This window comes from Oryctolagus cuniculus, chromosome X (genome assembly GCF_964237555.1).
Source record: "Oryctolagus cuniculus chromosome X, mOryCun1.1, whole genome shotgun sequence".
Taxonomy (NCBI): Eukaryota; Metazoa; Chordata; class Mammalia; order Lagomorpha; family Leporidae; genus Oryctolagus; species Oryctolagus cuniculus.
In genome coordinates, this window is record NC_091453.1 from 49,659,508 (window position 1) to 49,679,345 (window position 19,838).

The window sequence follows — 19,838 nt, forward strand, 5'->3', positions numbered from 1 at the left end:
TATCCAAAGCCAGTATTTCCTTCTGTGTATTAGATTCCATCCCCTGTCACCTATAAGAGGACATTCCTCTAAAAAATATAGCCTGGTTCTTTTCTTTCTCCTTCTCTTTTTTAAGAGATTTGTTTTATTTATTTGAAAGATAGAGTTACAGAGAGAGGTAGAGACAGAGAGTGAGGTCTTCCTTCTGCTGGTTCACTCCCCAGATGGCCGCAACAGCCAGAGCTGTGCCAATCCGAAGCCAGGAGCCAGGAGCTTCTTTCAGGTCTCCCACATGGGTACAGAGTCCCAAGGACTTGGGTCATCTTCTACTGCTTTTCCAGGCCATAGCAGAGAGCTGGATTGGAAGAGGAGTAGCCGGGACCAGAACTGGCACCAATGTGGGATGCTGGCACTTCAGGACAAGGCTTTAACTTGCTGTGCCACAGCGCTGGCCCCTCTTTTCTTTCTCTAATACTCCACAGCCAATCCCTTAGCAGTTCTATCAGCTCAGCATTGTAAATCTTTTCACACCGCTTTCTTTGTCTTCACTCTAATATAAGCCACCATCATCTCTGAACCAGATTATTTCAGTATTCTTCTAACTGGTTTCTCTGCTTCCACTCTTATCCCTTATTTCATTGTAATCTCCACAAAGCCACCGTAAAGATCCATTTTTAAAGCATAAGTCAAATGACATCCCTTTTTGCTCCCATTGGCTTCTTTATATTACTGAAAATAAAAGCAAAAGTCTTTAAAATAGCCTACAAACAGCTACCTCTCTGACAACATTTTTTCCATCCATGCATTACTGTTAGTGCCAGCCAAAGTATGTTCTAGACTTGGGATTTTTGCACTTTCTGATCCCTCTGTATAGTGTCGCCTTCCTTTCTCCAAAGATAGGCAGCATATGGTTTGCTTCCTCACTTCTTTTGGTTCTCTCCTTAAGTCACAAATATCCTCCCCAGACCTCCCCACCCTTTGTAGCATATAAAACTCTCTTGCCCACCATCTGTTTAATTTTTTATCCTGCTTTATTTTTGCTCTTATCATTTATCACTGCTTTACCTATGTTCCATTTATGTATTTGTTTATTGTATGTTCTCTCCTTAGAATGAAAAAGCTCTTTGAGGTTGAAAATTTTATTTTGTTATATCTACAGTACCTAGATGTGTTAGATGCTCAATACATATTTCTAGATGAACAAGCAAGTTAATCCATCAGTGGATCCATCCTGGAGGAGATATGTCTTGAAGAAGGTTTTAAGGGCTGTGACTTGGTGGAAAAGAGGAAGAAAGGGCATCGCAGACAGAAGAAGTGTCATTATCAAGACAGGGATGTAAGAATGAGCTCTTGAGATTTGAGGGCAATAAGCATGTTGTCTTACTCCTATGAAATAGCAACCCAGATATGAATGAAAGTGGCAGTATTATCTTCTGCCTGGATTGAGTTTTGGGATCCTGGCTTTGGCCTGGCCCAGAACTGGCTCTTGCAGCCATTTGGAAAGGGAATCAGTGGACGGAAGATTTCTCTGTGTCATTAAAGCCAGGATCCCAGAATTCAATCTGGGTCTCAACATCAGTGGCAGGGAGCAAACTACTTAAACTATTACCTGCTGCTTCCAAAGGTAAGCTGGAATTGGGAGCAGAGCTGGAACTCAGACTCAGGTAGTTTGATATGGGATTCTGGCCTCCCGACTCCTTTTTTTTTTTTTTTTTTTTTTTGACAGAGCTATAGACAGCGAGAGAGCAAGAGACAGAAAGGTCTTCCCTCCACTAGCTCACTCCCCACATGGCCGCTATGGCTGGCGCTGCGCTGATCCAAAGCCAGGAGCCAGGTGCTTCTTCCTGGTCTCCCATGCGGGTGCAGGGGACCAAGCACTTGGGCCATCCTCCACTGCCCTCCCGGACCACAGCAGAGAGCTGGACTGGAAGAGGAGCAACTGGGACCAGAACCTGGCGCCCATATGGGATGCTGGTGCCGCAGGCAGAAGATTAACCAAGTGAGCCACGGCGCTGGCCCCATCCTGACTCTTAAATACTGTGCCAAATGCCTGCCCCAGAAATTTTCTTTGTTGGGAAATTTATAAGTATGCATTCAACTTATTTAATAGAAATAAAATTATTCAGTTTATATATTTCTTCTTCTTTTTAAAGGTTTTATGTATTTGAGAGGCAGAGTTACAGACAGAGAGAGGGAGAGACAGAGAAAGAGAGGTCTTCCATCCTCTGGTTCATTCCCCAAATGGCCACAATGACCAGAGCTGGACTGATCTGAAGCCAGGAGCCAGGAGCTTCTTCTGAGTCTCCCACATAGATACAGGGTCCCAAGGACTTGGGCCATCTTTCACTGCTTTCCCATGCCATCAGTAGGGAGCTGGATCACAAGTGGAGTAGCTGGTACATGAACAGCACCTACTAAGCCACAGCGCTGGCCCCTATCTATTTCTTTTTGAATGAGTTTTGTTGGTTTATATCTTTCAAAGAATGATGTATTTAATGTAAATGTCAAATTTATGTGAATAGAGTTCATAGAATTCCACTTTTTTCTTTTTAATGTCTATAAGACATGTTGTTTAGTCCCACTTTCATTCTTGATATTCATAATTTGTGTCTTTTTTGTCTTTATGATGAAAAATTTATTAATTGAATTGATCTTTTCAGATAATCAGCTTTTGACTTCATTTACGCCTCTCAATTAAAAATAGCCTTTCGTTTTGTTTTCTTAAAGCTTAATTTACTGTTCTTTTCTAGATTCATTAATCTGTGTGATAGATTACTGAATTGAGACCTTCTTTTCTACTATAAGCATTTAATGCTGTAAATTCCCCCTAAGAACTGCAGCTGTTGAATAGGAGTGGTGACAGTGTACAATGTTGTTTTGTTCTTGATCTTAGAGGAAAACCATTAAATCTTTCACCATTAAGTATCATGTGAGCTGTAGATCTTTCCATAGATACTCTTTGTGGGATTGAGGAAGTTTCCTTCTAAAACTAGTTTGTTCAAAGTGTTTGTCAGGACTATATGTTGAATTTTGCCAAGCGCTTTTTTTTTAAGGAATTATTTTATTTATTTTGAAAGAGGAGTTACAGAGAAAGAGAGAGAGAGAGAGAGAGAAAGAGAAAGCTTCCATTCCGCTGGTTCACTCCCCAAATGACCACAACAATCAGAGCTGAGCTGATCTGAAGCCAGGAGCCAGGAGCTTCTTCCAGTTCTCCCATGTGGGTGCAGGGGCCCAAAGAGTTGGGCCATCTTCTACCACTTTCTCAGGCCACAGCAGAGAGCTGGATCAGAAGTGGAGCAGCTGAGACTAGAACCAGAGCCCATATGGGATGCCGGCACTACAGGCTGGGGCTTTAACCCACTGCACCACAGCGCCAGCCCCTGCCATGTGCTTTTATTGTACCTGTTGAAATAATCATCTGCTATCCATTCTTTATTATATTGATATGATGAATTACATTGATTCATTTTGAATATTTTATTGAATTTTTTTATCATATTGGTCTTTAATTTTATTTCTTGAAATGTTTCATTTATTTGAGTGGCAGAAAGAGAGAGAGAGAGACAGCAAGAGAAAGTGAGATAGAGCACTCCCATCTGCTGATTCACTCCCCAAGTTCCCACATTGGTGAGGGGAAGTAGGGTAAACCTTGGGGGTGGGGGCAGGAGGCAGGAGGGCAAAGCTGGAAGATAGGAATCAGGATCCTGGAATTCAGTCCAAGTCTCCCATGTAGGTAGCAGAAATCAAATTACTTGAGCCATTACCACTGCCTCCCAGGATCTACACTGAGCAGGAAGATGGAGTCAGGGGTTGAAGCCAGGCATCAAACCCAGGCACTTCAATGTGCGAAGCAAGCATTTTAACTAGCAGCTTAGCTGCTCTTATAATGTTTTGTTTGGATTTGTTATCTTGGTAACACTTATTCTGTTCTGTTATCAGGGTAAAACTTATATATAAAAATTGTGCAGGTGAGCATTGGTGCAGCAGTTAAGATATGACTTGAAACACTTACAGTCCATATTGGAGTGCCTGGGTTTGAGTCCTGGCTCTGCTCCTGATTCTGGTTTCCTTTTAATGTGCATCCTTGAGGACTGTACATGATGGCTCAGATGCTGAGTCCCTGACCCCATATGAGAGAGCTAGATTAAGTTCCTAGCTCCGGGCTTCGGCTTGGCTCAGCCCCAGCTGTTGCAGCCATTTGGGGGAGTGAACCAGCAGGTGCAAGGTCTCAGTCTCTCTTCTTTTCACTTTCTCTTTCTCTCTCTCTTTCTCAATGATGAATTAATTAAAAGTTAAGTGTGCAATTCTTCCTCCCTTTGTACATCCTGGACGTTTATGAAAAATTGGTTTTATTTCTTTAAAAGTTTGGTAGAATTTACCAAAGAAGTCATCTAGATTTGGAGTCTTGTTGGAAGGTTTTCAACAACAAATGCAGGCACAGAAGTATTCAGATTATCCATTTCTTCTTCATCGAGCTTTGGTAGCTTTTGTCTTGCAAGGAATTTATTTATTTTGCTAAGTTGCCAAATTTATGGGCACAGAGAGGGTTGTTTAACTTAGATGGCTGCCTCCCATATCTGAGTACCTGATTTCAATTCCAGGTTTGAGCTCCTGGTTCCATCTTCCTCCTAATGTAGATTCTGGGAAGCAGTGGTGATAGCTCAAGTAATTGAGTTTCTACCATCCATGTGGGAGATCTGGATTGTGTTCCGAGCTCCCAGCTTCAGCCCTAGCCCCAGCACAGCCCTGGGGACATTGTGGGCATTTGGGAAGTGAACCAGCAGCTGGGAGTGTTCTCTCTCAGTCTCTGTCTCTGTCTCTCTCTCTCTCTAACAAATAAATAAAATATATTTTTAATATTCTCTTATATTTTTTAATTCCTGTATGGTTAAGAATGATGCTTCTATTTTATTTCAAATATTCATAATTTATGTCTTCTTTCCTGCTTCTGTGATCCATGTGGCTATAGTCATATCAGTTTTATTGATCTTTTAATAGGAACAGCTTTTGGTTTAATTAAAAACAGGCAAATAACAGACACAAACAATTTCATTGATTTCTGCTTTTATCTATTTCATTTTTTCTCCTCATTTTAGCTTTAATTTGCTCTTATTCCTCTAGTGTTTTAAATTGGGAGCTGAGATTATTAATTTTGGTCTGTTATTTTTTCTTTTTTTTTTTTTTTTTTTTTTTTTTTTTTTTTTTTTTTGACAGGCAGAGTGGACAGTGAGAGAGAGAGACAGAGAGAAAGGTCTTCCTTTGCCGTTGGTTCACCCTCCAATGGCCGCCGCTGCAGCCGGCGCACCGCGCTGATCCTGGCAGGAGCCAGGAGCCAGGTGCTTTTCCTGGTCTCCCATGGGGTGCAGGGCCCAAGCACCTGGGCCATCCTCCACTGCACTCCCTGGCCATAGCAGAGAGCTGGCCTGGAAGAGGGGCAACCGGGACAGAATCCGGCGCCCCAACCGGGACTAGAACCCGGTGTGCCGGCGCCGCAAGGTGGAGGATTAGCCTATTGAGCCACGGCGCCGGCTTGGTCTGTTATTTTTTCTAATGTAAACATTTGATGCTGTCATTTTCCCTGTCAACACTGCCTTAACTACATCCCAGAAATTTTAATATGTTGAATTTTCATCTTCATTTGGTTAAAAATATTTTACACTTTTCTTTGAGAATTCTTTTCAGACTCATGGATTATTTTAGGAGTGGTTTTAATTTCGAAGGATTTGTGAATTTTGAGAATATTTTATGTTATTCATTTCTTTTTTTTTTTTTTTTTTTTTTTTTTTTTTTTTTTGACAGGCAGAGTGGATAGTGAGAGAGAGAGACACGCAGAGAGAAAGGTCTTCCTTTGCCGTTGGTTCACCCTCCAATGGCCGCCGCTGCAGCCGGCGCACCGCGCTGATCCTGGCAGGAGCCAGGAGCCAGGTGCTTTTCCTGGTCTCCCATGGGGTGCAGGGCCCAAGCACCTGGGCCATCCTCCACTGCACTCCCTGGCCATAGCAGAGAGCTGGCCTGGAAGAGGGGCAACCGGGACAGAATCCGGCGCCCCAACCGGGACTAGAACCCGGTGTGCCGGCGCCGCAAGGTGGAGGATTAGCCTATTGAGCCACGGCGCCGGCTCTATGTTATTCATTTCTAGTTTAATTCCATTGTAGTTAGAACATTTGTTTGTATGATTTCAATTTTTAAAAAGCTTTGTCACATCCATTAGGATGGATATTATTAAAATAACCACAAAAAATAGCATATTGGTGAGGATGTAGATAAATAGGAACCCTTATACACTGTTGGTGGAATGGTGAAATTATACAACCCATATAGAAAACAAAATGGAGATTCCTCAAAAAATTATTTTTTTTTTGACAGGCAGAGTGGACAGTGAGAGAGAGAGACAGAGAGAAAGGTCTTCCTTTGTCGTCGGTTCACCCTCCAATGGCCGCCGCGGCTGGCGCGCTGCGGCCTGCGCACTGCGCTGATCCGAAGCCAGGAGCCAGGTGCTTCTCCTGGTCTCCCATGGGGTGCAGGGCCCAAACACTTGGGCCATCCTCCACTGCACTCCCTGGCCACAGCAGGGGGCTGGCCTGGAAGAGGGGCAACCGGGACAGAATCCGGCGCCCAGACTGGGACTAGAACCTGGTGTGCTGGTGCCACAGGTGGAGGATTAGCCTATTGATCCATGGTGCTGGCCAAAAAATTAAAAATTGATCTACCATGTAGTCTAGCAATTCTACTTCTGGGTATATGTCCAAAAGTATTGAAAGCAGCGTTCAAAGATATATTGCCCATCCATGTTCATAGCAGTGCTATTTGCAATAGCCAAGCACTAGAAACTTCCCAAATGTCCATTGACAGATGAGTAGATGAATAATATAGTGCATATACAGATAATGGAATATTATACAGCCCTAACAATGACAAAAAGCCTATCACATGCTATAACATAGATGGGCCTTGAAAATATTATGCTAAGCAAGAGAATCCAATCACAAAATGTCAAAGATTGTATGATTTCATTTACATGAATTATTTAAAGTAGCCAGAGTCATAAAAACCAAAAGCAGATGGTTTTTTCCAGGGACTAGGGAGAGAGAGAAAAGGAGAAATGTTTAGTGAGTGGTGTTTTAGATTTTCAAGATGAGAAAGTTCTGGAGTTATATTTTACAGCAATATGAATATATCTAACACTGCTGAACTGTACACTTAAAATGATTATGATGCTCAATTTTATGTGTTTTTAACTACAATCAAACAAAAATGTATTTGAGTTTAACCAGAACATAGTCTAACTTGGTGGGCATTCCTTGAGTGCTTATGAAGACTGTATTCTGTTCATGCTGAGTAGAATGTTCTGTAAATGCCAATTAAGTGAAGTTGGTTAATAGTGTTGTGTGGTTCTGTACCTTTACTGATCTTCTCTGTCTACTTATTTTACTGAAGAGAAGAGTGTTAAAATCTCCAGCTATAACTGTCAGTTTCCCTACTTATCCTTTTCAGTCCCATCAGTTTTACTATATGTATTCTGAAGCTCTGTTGTTAGTTGCATACATAGTCAACATTGCTATGACTTCTTGATGAATTTATTCTTTTACATTATGTAATTGTCTATATTTATCCCTGGTAGTATTCCTTGTTCTGAAGTTTACTGTATCTTATATTAATATAGTCACTTTGGCTTTATTTGGATTAGAGTTTGCATGGTATATAGCTTTCTTTATTTTGAATTCATGTTGATCTTCATATTTAATGTGAGTTTCTTATAAGCAACATGTAGTTTTTTATCATTTTGATCATTTATGTATTTTATTAGGAATGTTTAATATTTTACATTCATTGTAATTATTGATATGGTTGAATTTTGTTCTAACATTTTATTATTTATTTTCTTATTATTTCCTTTAGCCTTTGGTCCTGTTTCTTAATTTTTGGTTTCTTTTTGTAATATTAGCTTGTAATGGCCCATTTCAACTTATATATTTGTGTTTTTGCCATATGTTATGTTTGTTTCTTGGCAGCTGCTCTTTGGATTACAATCCATATACCTAATATTGTATAATCTGTTTTGAGTTAATATTGTACCACTTCAGTAAAATATAGAAGCCTTGCAACCATATGGATCCTTTTATTCTGCTCCATTTACCTTTCTAATTCTTGCAAGTGTTAAATTGACATGCATGGAAAATTCTACATACTGTATCATAAGTTTTTCTTCTAACAGTCACCCATTTAAAAAAACTTGAATATACTTTTTCCATATTTTCTAGATTTTTACTCTTTCTGTTGCTTTTCTGTCACTCTTAACAATTTGTTTCCTTCCTCATTTTTCTTCACCTAGAAGAATTTGTTTAGAGAATATCAGCTGATACTAAATTCTGTTAATTTTCCTTCACATGAAAATGTCTTTATTTCATCTTAATTTCTGAAGGCAATTTCACTGTATATAAAAGTCTTGGATGACAGACTTTATGCTTTACTACTGCCTTTTGACTCCCATCCGCTGGTTTATTCCCCAAATGGCAGCAATAGCCGGAGCTGGGCCGATCCAAAGCCAGGAACCAGGAGCCTCCTCTGATTCTCCCACGCAGGTGCAAGGTCCCAAGGACTTGGGCCATCTTCTGCTGCTTTCCCAGGCCATAGCAGAGAGCTAGATTGGAAGCGGAACAGCTGGGACTTGAACCGGCGCCCATATAGGATACCGGCACTGCAGATGGTGGCTTTACCCTTTCGCCACAGCACCAGTCCCTCCAATGGCTTCTTATGAAAAATGGTTCTCTGATTGTTACCTTGTATGTAATATGTGATTTTTAAGAGCCACTATCAAGATTAAAAAAAAAAGCAAAACTTTGGCTTTCAGATTTTTGCTTATGATGTACCTGGCTATACTTTTCTTTGAGTTTATCATTTTTGAGGTTAGCTGAGTTTCTTGAACATGTAAACATGTCTCTCATCAAATTTAAAAACGTTTCAATCATTATACCTTCAAATATGAGGGTACTTCAAAAAGATCACGGAAAAATGGAATTAAAATATTGGTTTATTTTGGTACAAAAAGTTTGAAAATCCATGCATGATTTTGTTCATAATGCACATTTTCTATGAACACTTTGAAAATCCTTTGTGTATTATTTTTCTACAGTCATTTCTTTTTCTTCCCCCTCCTTTCCATGTCATTTTTGTAATTTAGAATATTGGATACAGTTCCACAGGTCTTTGAGTATTTTAAAATTTGTGTTCCTTTCTGTTATTCTTACTGGTTAATTTCTATGCATATAAAGTTCAGTGACTTTGTTATATCATTTCCATTTTAGTGCTCAGCCCATTGAGCAATTTTCTATACTTTCAGACTGTACATTTTTCACGTTTCAAGTTTGAATTTGTTTCTTTTATATAGTTTCAATTTTCCTGCTGAAACTACAGTCTTTGCATTCATTTTAAGTATGTTTTCCTTTATGACCTGAAGCATAATTCTAATATCTGTTAGTTTTCTGTCACTGCATAACAAATTGCATATACTGAACAGCTTAAAACAAAACATGTTTTTTACCTCCCATTTCCATGAATCAGGAGTCTAGTGGTGGCCTACCTATTCAGGGTCCCATAAGGCTTTAATCAAGGTGTTCTCTGGGTTGCATTTTTCATGTGGAGTTGGGATCCTCTTCCGAGTTTACAAGGTTTTTGGAAGGATTCAGCTCCTTGCAACTGAAGGACTGAGATCCTCAGCTACTAGAAGCTGCCTGCATTTCCCTGCCACATGTCTATCTCCAAAAGCAGTTCATGTCATAGCAACTTGCTCCTTCCAAGTCAGCAAATAATCTCTCACTCACTCTCCAATCTGCTAAAACAGAGTCTTCTTTAGCTTTAAATATTTTATTATTTTTGACAATCGACAGACAGCAGGATGTTTTGAACAAAGTCTTAATAGAACAATCACTGGAGTGACACCCCGTTATCTTTGCCATAGAAGGGGAGTAACATTCTATCATCTTTGCTATATTCTATTGGTAAGAAACAAGTCAGGTCCTGCCTGCACTCAAAAAGAGAGATTACACAAAGCTATGACTACTATATAGCAAGAAATCATTGATAAGTCAACTTAGTCTGTTTTCAGGTATTTGATAATTCCAACAATAATAAGCCACTTTCAGGTGTTTTATAATTCCAACATCTGGGTCATATATGGTATGGTATCTGTGACTGGCTTTTCCTTCAAGGCTTTTCTGGTTCTCAACATTTTCCTGGTTTTTCACAGGTTGAGTAATTTTGATTGTATCCTGGGAATTGTGATTGTTAATGCTGTGTAAACTGTGGGTCACATTGTAATTCTCTAAATTTTTATAAGGCAATCGACCAAGTTAGATTCAGACCACAAGTTCTGTCTTGCCATCTGAGTTGGGGTTCTACTTTCAGTTCAGCTTTCCAAATTGTTAGTTTTCTGCTTTATTTCTGTTCTGTGCATACGCCATTTAGTTTTTGTCTAAGTACTGGATAGTAGTTTGAATCTTACTTCTTTTACCCAAGCTTTTGTAATGATCCTTTGGATTGGTTTCGTGTATGCACATCTTAGCTATGAGTGTAGGACTTGTGTAGATTCATACACAGAATAAGGAATCACAGTCTCTAGCACTTTGCTCTCCAGAATTTTCTTTGTGAGCCCACTCTAGAGGCCATAGTGCCCTCTTTCCTAGTTTCTCTAGCCAGAAACACAGCGTGTCCCTTGGACTTTTAATTGCTCATGTTGCCATCATTGTCATATAATTCCATGACTAGTGCTAACTCCTTGGGCAAAGCAACTAGAGAAAATGGGAAAAAAAAAGACAGAAACAAAACAGGGTTACTTCACACATTGTTTGGCTCACAGGAGGCTCTTGCTTACCTAAATTTTCATCAGTCATGCCACTCTTCTCCCACACAGCTCTACAATAATGTCCATCTCACAGAAAATCTGCAAGAGGAAAAAAAAATATGGGACCCTCACTTTCCCTAAATTTAACTCCCCTTCACAATCTACTTGCTTTGGTTACTTGCCAGTGTCTTCCAATAATTGACTTTCATATTTTGTCCAGAATCTGTAGTTGTATCAACAGGAGATATAGGATATAGGAGTAAACAGTGAGTTTACTCCATCTTGATGAGACTTGGAACTCGTTTTAGTTGTAAACTGTGTATTTATGTTTAAAGTGGGCTTCTTATAGACAGTATGTAGTTGACTTGCTTTTCTTCTTTATCCAATCAAACAATCTGGCTTTTAATCTCCGTGTTAGACAAATTTCACTTATTATAATTATTGTTATGTTTAAATTTAAGTCTACAGTTTTGCTATTTTTACTTTGTTCATCTTCAATCCAGGTCTTTGTTTCTCTTTTCTTGCCTTCTTTCGGAGGAATGAAACTATTTTATGATTTTAAATGATCTCCACTATTATTATCTACTCTTCCTTTTTGTATGTGGTTATGTCAGGTAGCACTTAACACAATCTACCTTAAAATATTATATATTACTTCACATGTAGGATAAAAACCATACTGTGATATACTTTCATTTTGTCTCTCCATTCCTTTGTGCTAGTGTCATATATTTAGCTTCTACATATGCTAAAAACCTTCACTATATTGTTATTAGTTTTGCTTTAAAGAGTTGTTTGCTTATCTTTTAAGGATAGTTTACCGGCCGGCGCCGCAACTCAATAGGCTAATCCTCCACCTGCGGCGCCAGCACACCGGGTTCTAGTCCCGGTCAGGGCGCCGGATTCTGTCCCGGTTGCTCCTCTTCCAGTCCAGCTCTCTCCTGTGGCCCGGGAATGCAGTGGAGGGTGGCCCAAGTGCTTGGGCCCTGCCCCCCGTGGGAGACCAGGATAAGCACCTGGCTCCTGGCTTCGGATCAGCGCGGTGCGCCGGCCGCAGAGCGCTGGCCACAGCGGCCATTGGAGGGTGAACCAACGGTAAAGGAAGACCTTTCTCTCTGTCTCTCTCTCTCATTGTCCACTCTGCCTGTTAAAAAAAAAAAAAAGGATAGTTTACCAATCATGGAACTTTTTATTATTTTTTAAAGATTTATTAACTATTTAAAAAGCAAGTATCAGTGTGTGTGTGTGTGTGTGTGAGAGAGAGAGAGAGAGAGAGAGAGAGATCTTCTATCCACTGGTTTACTCCCTAAAGGACTGCAACTGCCTGGGCTGAAGCCAGGAGCCTGGAACTCCATTTGTACCTCCCACATGGGTGGCAGAGGCCCAAGCACTTGAGCCATCCTCCACTGCTTTCCCAGGCCCATTGGCAGAGAGCTAGATTGGAAGCAGAGCAGCTGGGACTGGAACGGGAGCTCATATGGGATATAGCATCAAAGGCACGCTTTAATTTTTTGAGAGAGTGTGTGCGCTCCCTTCCAAGGGTTCACTTACAAAATGTCTGTAATGGCCAGGGCTGGAGCTATGAGCTTTTGTTTACCTGAAAAATTCTTTATTTAGCAGTCAATTTTGAAAGGCAGTTTCACTAGGTAAAGTATTCCAGACAGATTTGTCTTTCTGCACATCAAAGAGATCACACCAATGTCTTCTGCATAGTGTGGTTTCTGATCATAGGACTGTAATCATTCTTACCTTTGTTCCTATAAATAATATGCCTTTAATGTGGGTGCTTTTAGCATTTTCTACTTATCATTAATTTAAAGGAATTAAATTATGGTGTGGTTTAATATGGTTTTGTTTGTCTTTATGTTACTTGAGGTTTGTTGACTTTCTTGAATTATCAGGCTTATCATTTTCAATAAATTGGTACATTTAGGCCATCTCTCTCTCTCTCTCTCTCTCTCTCTCTCTCTCTCTCTCTCTCCCTCCTTCTTGGAGGCCAGTGCTTAGTTTATTCTTTTATTTTTAAATTTATTCTCCTTCGGTTTCATTTTAGATGATTTCTACTGCTTAACTTCAAGTTTACTGATGTCTTTCTGCAGTATCTAATCTGTTAATTTCATTCAGTACTCTTTTTTAGATATAATATTTTAAATCTCAGGCATTCCATTTTTTTACTTCTATAGTCAGTAGTGATATTCCTATTACTTTCTTGATTTCAGTAATTTGATTCTCTATCTGTTGTGCTTGCCCAGTTTGGTTAAATATTTCCCAATTTTGTAGATCTTTTCATAAACGTAATTTTGAATTTTTTGGATTTTTTTCTTTTCTTTTTCTGTTTTTTATTTCATTAACCTCTGTTATAATCTTTACTGTTTCCTTTCTTCTGCTTACTTTGGGTTTAATTTACACTTTTTCTAGTATATTAAGATAGAAAGTTACTGATATGAAACATTCTGTTTTTTTTTTTTTTAAGATTTGTTTTCTTTATTTGAAAGACAGTTACAGAGAAAGGTAGAGAGAGAGAGGCTTTCCATCCGATGGTTCACTCCCCAGATAGCCGCTTCAGCCAGAGCTGCGCTGATCCAAAGCCAGGAGCCAGGAGATTCTTCCAGGTCTCCCATGCAGGTGCAGGGGCCCAAGTACTTGGGCCATTTTCTACTGCTTTCCCAGGCCATGGCAGAGAGCTGGATCAGAAGAGGAGCGGCTGGGACTCGAACCAGCTCCCATATGGGATGCTGGTGTTTCAGGCCAGGGCTTCAACCCGGTACACCACAATGCCGGCCCCTGAAATGTTCTGTTTTAATGGATACATCTAAAGGTATAAATTTCCCTCTAAACACTATTTTACCTGAATCCTATAAATCTTGATATGTCATGCCTTCATTTTTATTCATCTCAAAATATCCTCTAATTTCTATTGTGTTTTCTTCATTGACCCATTGATCACTTCAGAATATGTTTAATTTCCACAGTGTTTAAAATATTTATTTTATTAGAAAGTCCGAGTTACAGAGAGAAATGGAGAGACACAGAGAGAGGTCTTCCATTTACTGGTTCACTTCCCAAATTGCCACAATAGCTGGAGTTGCTCTGAAGGCTCTTCCAGGTCTCCTAGATGGCTGCAGGGGCCCAAGCACTTGGACCATCCTCTGCTGCTTTCTCAGGCACATTAGCAGGGAGCTGGATTGGAAGTGGAGCAACCAGGACTCAAATCAGCACCCATATGGAATGCCAGCACTACAAGCAGTGGCTTAACCCACTAAGCCACAGCATCGGCCCCATAATTTTTTAATTCCACAATTTATTTCTGTTACTGATTGTTAATTTCTTTCCATTGCAGTGAAAAAACAAACTTAGTGTAATTTGTTCACTTATAAATTTGTTGAGGCTTGTCTTACTGCTTAGCATATCTAACCTAGAAAATGTTACATGTGTGCTTGTTGTTCGATGGCGTGTAATATCAATGTCAGTTGGGTCTATTTGGTTTACATATTTTTTTAAAGATTTACTTATTCATTTGAAAGGCAGAGATACAAAGAGAGAAGGAGAGAGAGAGAGAGAAAGAGAGAGAGAGAGAGATCCTCCATCCATTGGTTTATTCCTCAAATGGCCACAATGGCCGCAGCTGGGCCAATCCGAAGCCAGGAGCCAGGAGTTTCTTCGGGATCTCCCATGTGGGTGCAGGGGCGCATGCACTTGGGCCATCTTCCATTGCTTTCCCAGGCATATTAAGCAAGGAGCTGGATGGGAAGTGAAGTAGCAGGGACTTGAACCAGCACCCATATGGGATGCAGGTGCCACAGACTGAGGCTTAACCTCAGTTTATAGTTTTGTTCAAGTCTTCTGTATCCTTGTTAGTCTTCTGCGCACTTGTTTTATTCATCATTAAAAGTAATATAATGAGGCCAGCGCTGCGGCTCAATAGGCTAATCCTCCACCTGCGGCGCCGGCACACCGGGTTCTAGTCCCGGTCGGGGCGCCGGATTCTGTCCCGGTTGCCCCTCTTCCAGGCCAGCTCTCTGCTATGGCCCAGGAGTGCAGTGGAGGATGGCCCAAGTGCTTGGGCCCTGCACCCGCATGGGAAACCAGGAGAAGCACCTGGCTCCTGGCTTCAGATCAGCACAGTGCACCGGCCGCAGAGCGCTGGCTGCAGCGGCCATTGGGGGGTGAACCAAGGGTAAAGGAAGACCTTTCTCTCTGTCTCTCTCTCTCACTGTCCACTCTGTCTGTCAAAAAAAAAAAAAAAGCAATATAATGAAAGCTCCAGCTACTGTTCAATTGTCTATTTTCCTCTTCAGTTCTGTTGGATTTTGTTTCATGTCTTTTGTGGTCTGTTTTTCATACATGCTATATCTTACAGATGGATTGATCCTTTTATCATTGTACAATGTCCCTGTTTATCTCTAATAATTTTTTGCCTTAAATTCTATTTTGTTTGTTATTAGTATTTCCACTCCAACTTGCATACGGTTGTTGTTTACATAACTTTTCCCATTCTTTTACTTTCAACCAATTTGTATTAAATCTGAAGTCTATATCATGTAGACAGTATATAGTTGAATCTTATTGTTATTATAGCCTGAAAATCTGACACTTCTGACTGGATTATTTAATTTTGGCATATTTAATATTATTAGTAGTATAGTTGTTTTTACATCTTCAACTTTGTGATTTTCTATCTCTTTTGCCTTTTTTATTTATCTATTTGTCCTGATTCATTTTGAATTAAGTAAATGTTTTATAGTATAACATTTTAGTTCCTTATATATATTTTTCACTATATATTTTAGTTATTTTCCTAGTGGTTGCTGTAGGGCTTACTATATACATCTTAATGTGTCATAGTGAAGTTCATGATTTTAATAGTGTAATACCATAAGATATAGGCATTTTACTCCTAGATAGCTCTATTTCCACTTTTCTTTTTTGTCTATTATTGTTATACATATTACATCTATTATTAACTGATAAGAACAGATACTACACTTGATCTTAGTCAAAAGGCCAAGAAGCAATCATATTGCATCTATACATATAATACAAACCCAGCAATAAAGTATTATGCTTATTACCTTAGATATTTTATATATTTTAGAGAAGCTGAGAGAATGAAGAACAAGTATATATTTATAGAGTTCATTATATTAACCTTCCTTTTGCCATTCCTGGTTCTCTTCAATTTTTTTCCTGTATATTTAAGTTACCATCTGGTGTCACTTCCTTACCTCAATATAGCTTGTTCTCACCCACCTCCCTGGTGCTGTTTTGCCAAATAAATGTATTTCTATATATTGTATGCCCAGAAATTAAATTATATACATATTTTTCATACAATTAAGTTATTCCAAAGCAGAAAGGAGAAAAAATATGTTTCACAATATTTTATGATTTTATAATTACCTTTACAAGTGATCTGTTATTTTCTTGTATACAAGGGATCAAATTATCATCAAGGCTCACTTTCAGCATGAGGAATTTTCTTTAACATTTATTAATAATGCAGGTTTGCTACCAACACATTATCTGTCTTTATCTTAGAATGTCTTTATTTCACATTCATATTTGAAACATAATTTTTCTAGAGAAAAGATTCTTAGTTGGCTGATGCTGTTTGTTTCCATTTCATAACTTTGAAGACATCAGCTTACTCTGTTTTGGTTTCCATTGTCTCTGATGGGAAATCAGCTGTTAAACTCTTTGTGTTCCCTTGTATGTGATGAGTATTATCTCTTGGCTGATTTCAAGATGTTTAACTCTGTCTTTCAACATTTTTGCTATGATGTGTCTGGGTATAGATCTCATTGCCTTTGTCTTACTTGGAGTTCTGCTGGTTCACTACCTAAATGACTGTAATGGCCAGGGCTGGGCCAGGCTAAAGCCAGGAGCCAGAAGTTTCATCTGAGTCTCCCATGTGAGTGCAATGCCCCAAACATTTGGGCCATCCTCTGCTGCTTTCCCAAATGCATTAACAGGGACCTGGATTGCAAGTGGAGCAGCCAGGACTTGAACTGGCACCCAAATGGGATGCCAGCATCATGGATGGCAGCTTAACCTGCTGTGCTACATCGCTGACCCCTGAGCTTTTTTTTTTATGTGTAAGTTGATGTTTTACACAAATTTGGAAAGCTGTCAGCCCATTATTTCTTTTAATGTTTGTTTATACCCATTTCTCTCTCCTTCTGTTTCTCTATTATGTGTATATTGGCATGTTTAAAGAAATCATGCATTGTTCAGAGACTTTGTTAATTTCTCTTATTGCTCGACCCTCATTCTTTGTATCACATAATCTGCTAATTTTTCTTTAAGTTTGTTAATACTTTCTTCTGTCTGTCAAATCTACTGTTGAGTCTAATGATTTTTTTCATTTTAGTTATTCGTTATTGTGTTTCTCAACTCTGGGATATATATTATACACACACACATACATATATATATATATATTCTCTTTATTGAGATTTTGTATTGATGAGGCATTAATCATGGTTTCTTTTAAATCTTTTTAAAAAAGAAAAAGATCTATTTATTTATTTGAAAGGCAAAGTTAGAGAGAAAGAGAGAGAGAGAGAGAGAGAGATCTTCTACCCACTGTTTCACACTCCAAATGCCTACAACAGCTTGGGCTGGGCCAGGACATAGCCAGGATCCTAGAACTCCATCTGGGTCTGTCATATGGGTGGTAGGGACCCACCATCTCAGGAGCATTAGCAGGGAACTGGATTAGAAGTAGAATATCTGGGACTTGAACTGGTGCTCATATGGGGTGCCAGTGTTGTGGGGAGCAGCTTAATCTGTTGTACCACAACGCCAGCCGCAGTTTCCTTTAATTTTTGGGATACATTTATAATATCTGCTCTGAAGACTTTGTTTGCTAAATCTAATAACAGCTTTCTCACAGATAGTTTATCTTGCCTACTTCTTAAAAGCCGCATGTATGTCACACTTTACTGAATCTTTGCCTGTATTATAATTTTGTTGAAAATTGGATATTTTAGATAATATATTATAACAAGCTAGACACTGATTAACACCACCATCCCCTCCCCAGTCCAATTTATTGTTATTGTTGTTTGTTGCTTATTTGTTTAGTGACTTAGATGTACTATCAGTGAAGTCTGTTTTTCCCACAGTATAAAACCTCTGATGTTTCCTCAGAAGGCATAAGGTTTGGCACATACACAGTCACATTTAAATGGTAGTGGTTTTGACTCTCTCTTTTCTCTGATCTATTAAGTTGTATTTTTCTATTGGTATCATGCATGGTCAGCTACTAGCCACCATGGGCTGCCAACTACTTTTTTTAATTATTTATTTATTTATTTTATTTTTTGCCAGGCAGAGTTAAACAGTGAGAGACAGAGAGAAAGTTATAGACAGTGAGAGAGAGACAGAGAAAAAGGTCTTTCTTCCGTTGGTTCACTCCCCAATGGCCACTACAGCTGGCGCTGCGCTGATCTGAAGCCAGGAGCCGGGTGCTTCCTCCTGGTCTCCCATGCAGGTGCAGGGACCCAAGCACTTGGAACATCCTCCACTGCCTTCCCGGGCCACAGCAGAGAGCTGGACTGGAAGAGGAGCAGCCGGGACTAGTACCTGGCACCCCAACCGGGAATAGAACCCAGGGTGCCAGCACCGCAGGCGGAGGATTAGCCAAGTGAGCCATGGCGCCAGCCACCAACTACTTCTTATATTGTTTTTTAGCAGTATTTGGGGGCATAAATCACTCCATCTGACCCAATTAAATTTAGTCCTCTTTGCACAGGTATCTTTTTAAAAGATTCATGCATTCATTCATAAGGCAGAGCATCAAAGAGAGCGGGAGAGCCAGAGAGAGATCTTCCATCCTCTAGTTCACTCCCTAAATGGCCACAACAGCCAAGGCTGGACCAGGCCAAAACCAAGAGCTGGGAACTCCATCTGGATCTCCCACATGAGTATCCAGGGCCATCATCTGCTGCCTTCCCAAGTGCATTAGCAGGAAGCAGGATTGGAAGCAGAGCAACTGGGACTTGAATTGGCATTCTGATATGGGATGTCTGTGGCTTAACCCACTGCACCACAAAGCCAGCCCTATCCACAAGTATTCTGAGACCTGTATTTGAGATTTTTCTGACCCTAGAAGGTCTCCTCTTAGATGTATTTTCCTTTGGTTCTCTTCTGTTATGCATTTTGCTGATGTATGGTTTAGCTTGTTGCTGTCATGGAGCAACTAGCCCCTTCTTAAGTATTCATCACCAAAATCTCCATTGTTTTCCATAGCACCCTAGTCTTTGTTTTTAAAGATTTATTTGTTTATTTGAAAGTCAGAGTCACACAGAGAGAAGATGAGGCAGAGAGAGATAGAGAGAGGTCTTCCATGTGCTGGTTCACTCCCCAGATGGCCATAATAACTAGAGCTGTGCTGATTCAAAGCCAGGAGCCAGAAGCCTCTTCCAGGTCTCCCACGTGGGTGCAGGGGCTGAAGGACTTGGACCATCTTCTACTATTTTCCCAGGCCATAGCAGAGAGCTGAATCAAAAGTGGAGCAGCCGGGTCTTGAACCGGCGCCCATATGGGGTGCCAGCACTTCAGGCCAGGGCGTTAACCTGCTGCGCCACAGTGCTGGCCCCAGCACTCTAGTCTTAAACTTCCTCATGCTCTGTTCTAAATAAAATCAGTTTCCTAGGGGAGAGTTATGGAGTCTTCCATTCTTCTTTTTTAAAAAATATTTATTTATTTATTTATTTGAAAGGCAAAGTGACAGAAAAAGAAAGACAGATCCTCCATCCTCTGGTTCACTCCCCAAATGGCCATGACAGTCATATCTGGGTCAGACCAAAACCAGGAGCCAGGAACTCCATCCATGTCTTCTGCATGGGTGGCAGGGGCCCAGGCACTTGGTCTGTCTTCTCTTACCTTCCAGGTACATTAGCAGGGAGCTGGATAAGAAGCAGAGCAGCTGGGACTTGAATCTGCACTTATGAGATGCTGGTGTCACAAGCAGATTAATTTGTTGCACCACAATGCTGTCCCCCAGGTTCTCTGT

At 40.1% G+C, this 19,838-nt stretch overlaps 1 protein-coding gene and 2 pseudogenes across 6 annotated transcripts in view; 2 read left to right on the forward strand and 1 right to left on the reverse strand.

Moving 5' to 3' along the window:
- EDA (ectodysplasin A) overlaps positions 1–19,838 on the forward strand; it is a 358,022-nt gene that overhangs the window by 89,107 nt on the left and 249,077 nt on the right. The window lies entirely within an intron of this gene.
- LOC103351881 (ubiquitin thioesterase OTUB1-like) overlaps positions 1–19,838 on the forward strand; it is a 98,980-nt pseudogene that overhangs the window by 53,732 nt on the left and 25,410 nt on the right.
- Positions 15,743–15,835, reverse strand: LOC127485079 (U2 spliceosomal RNA; annotated as a pseudogene).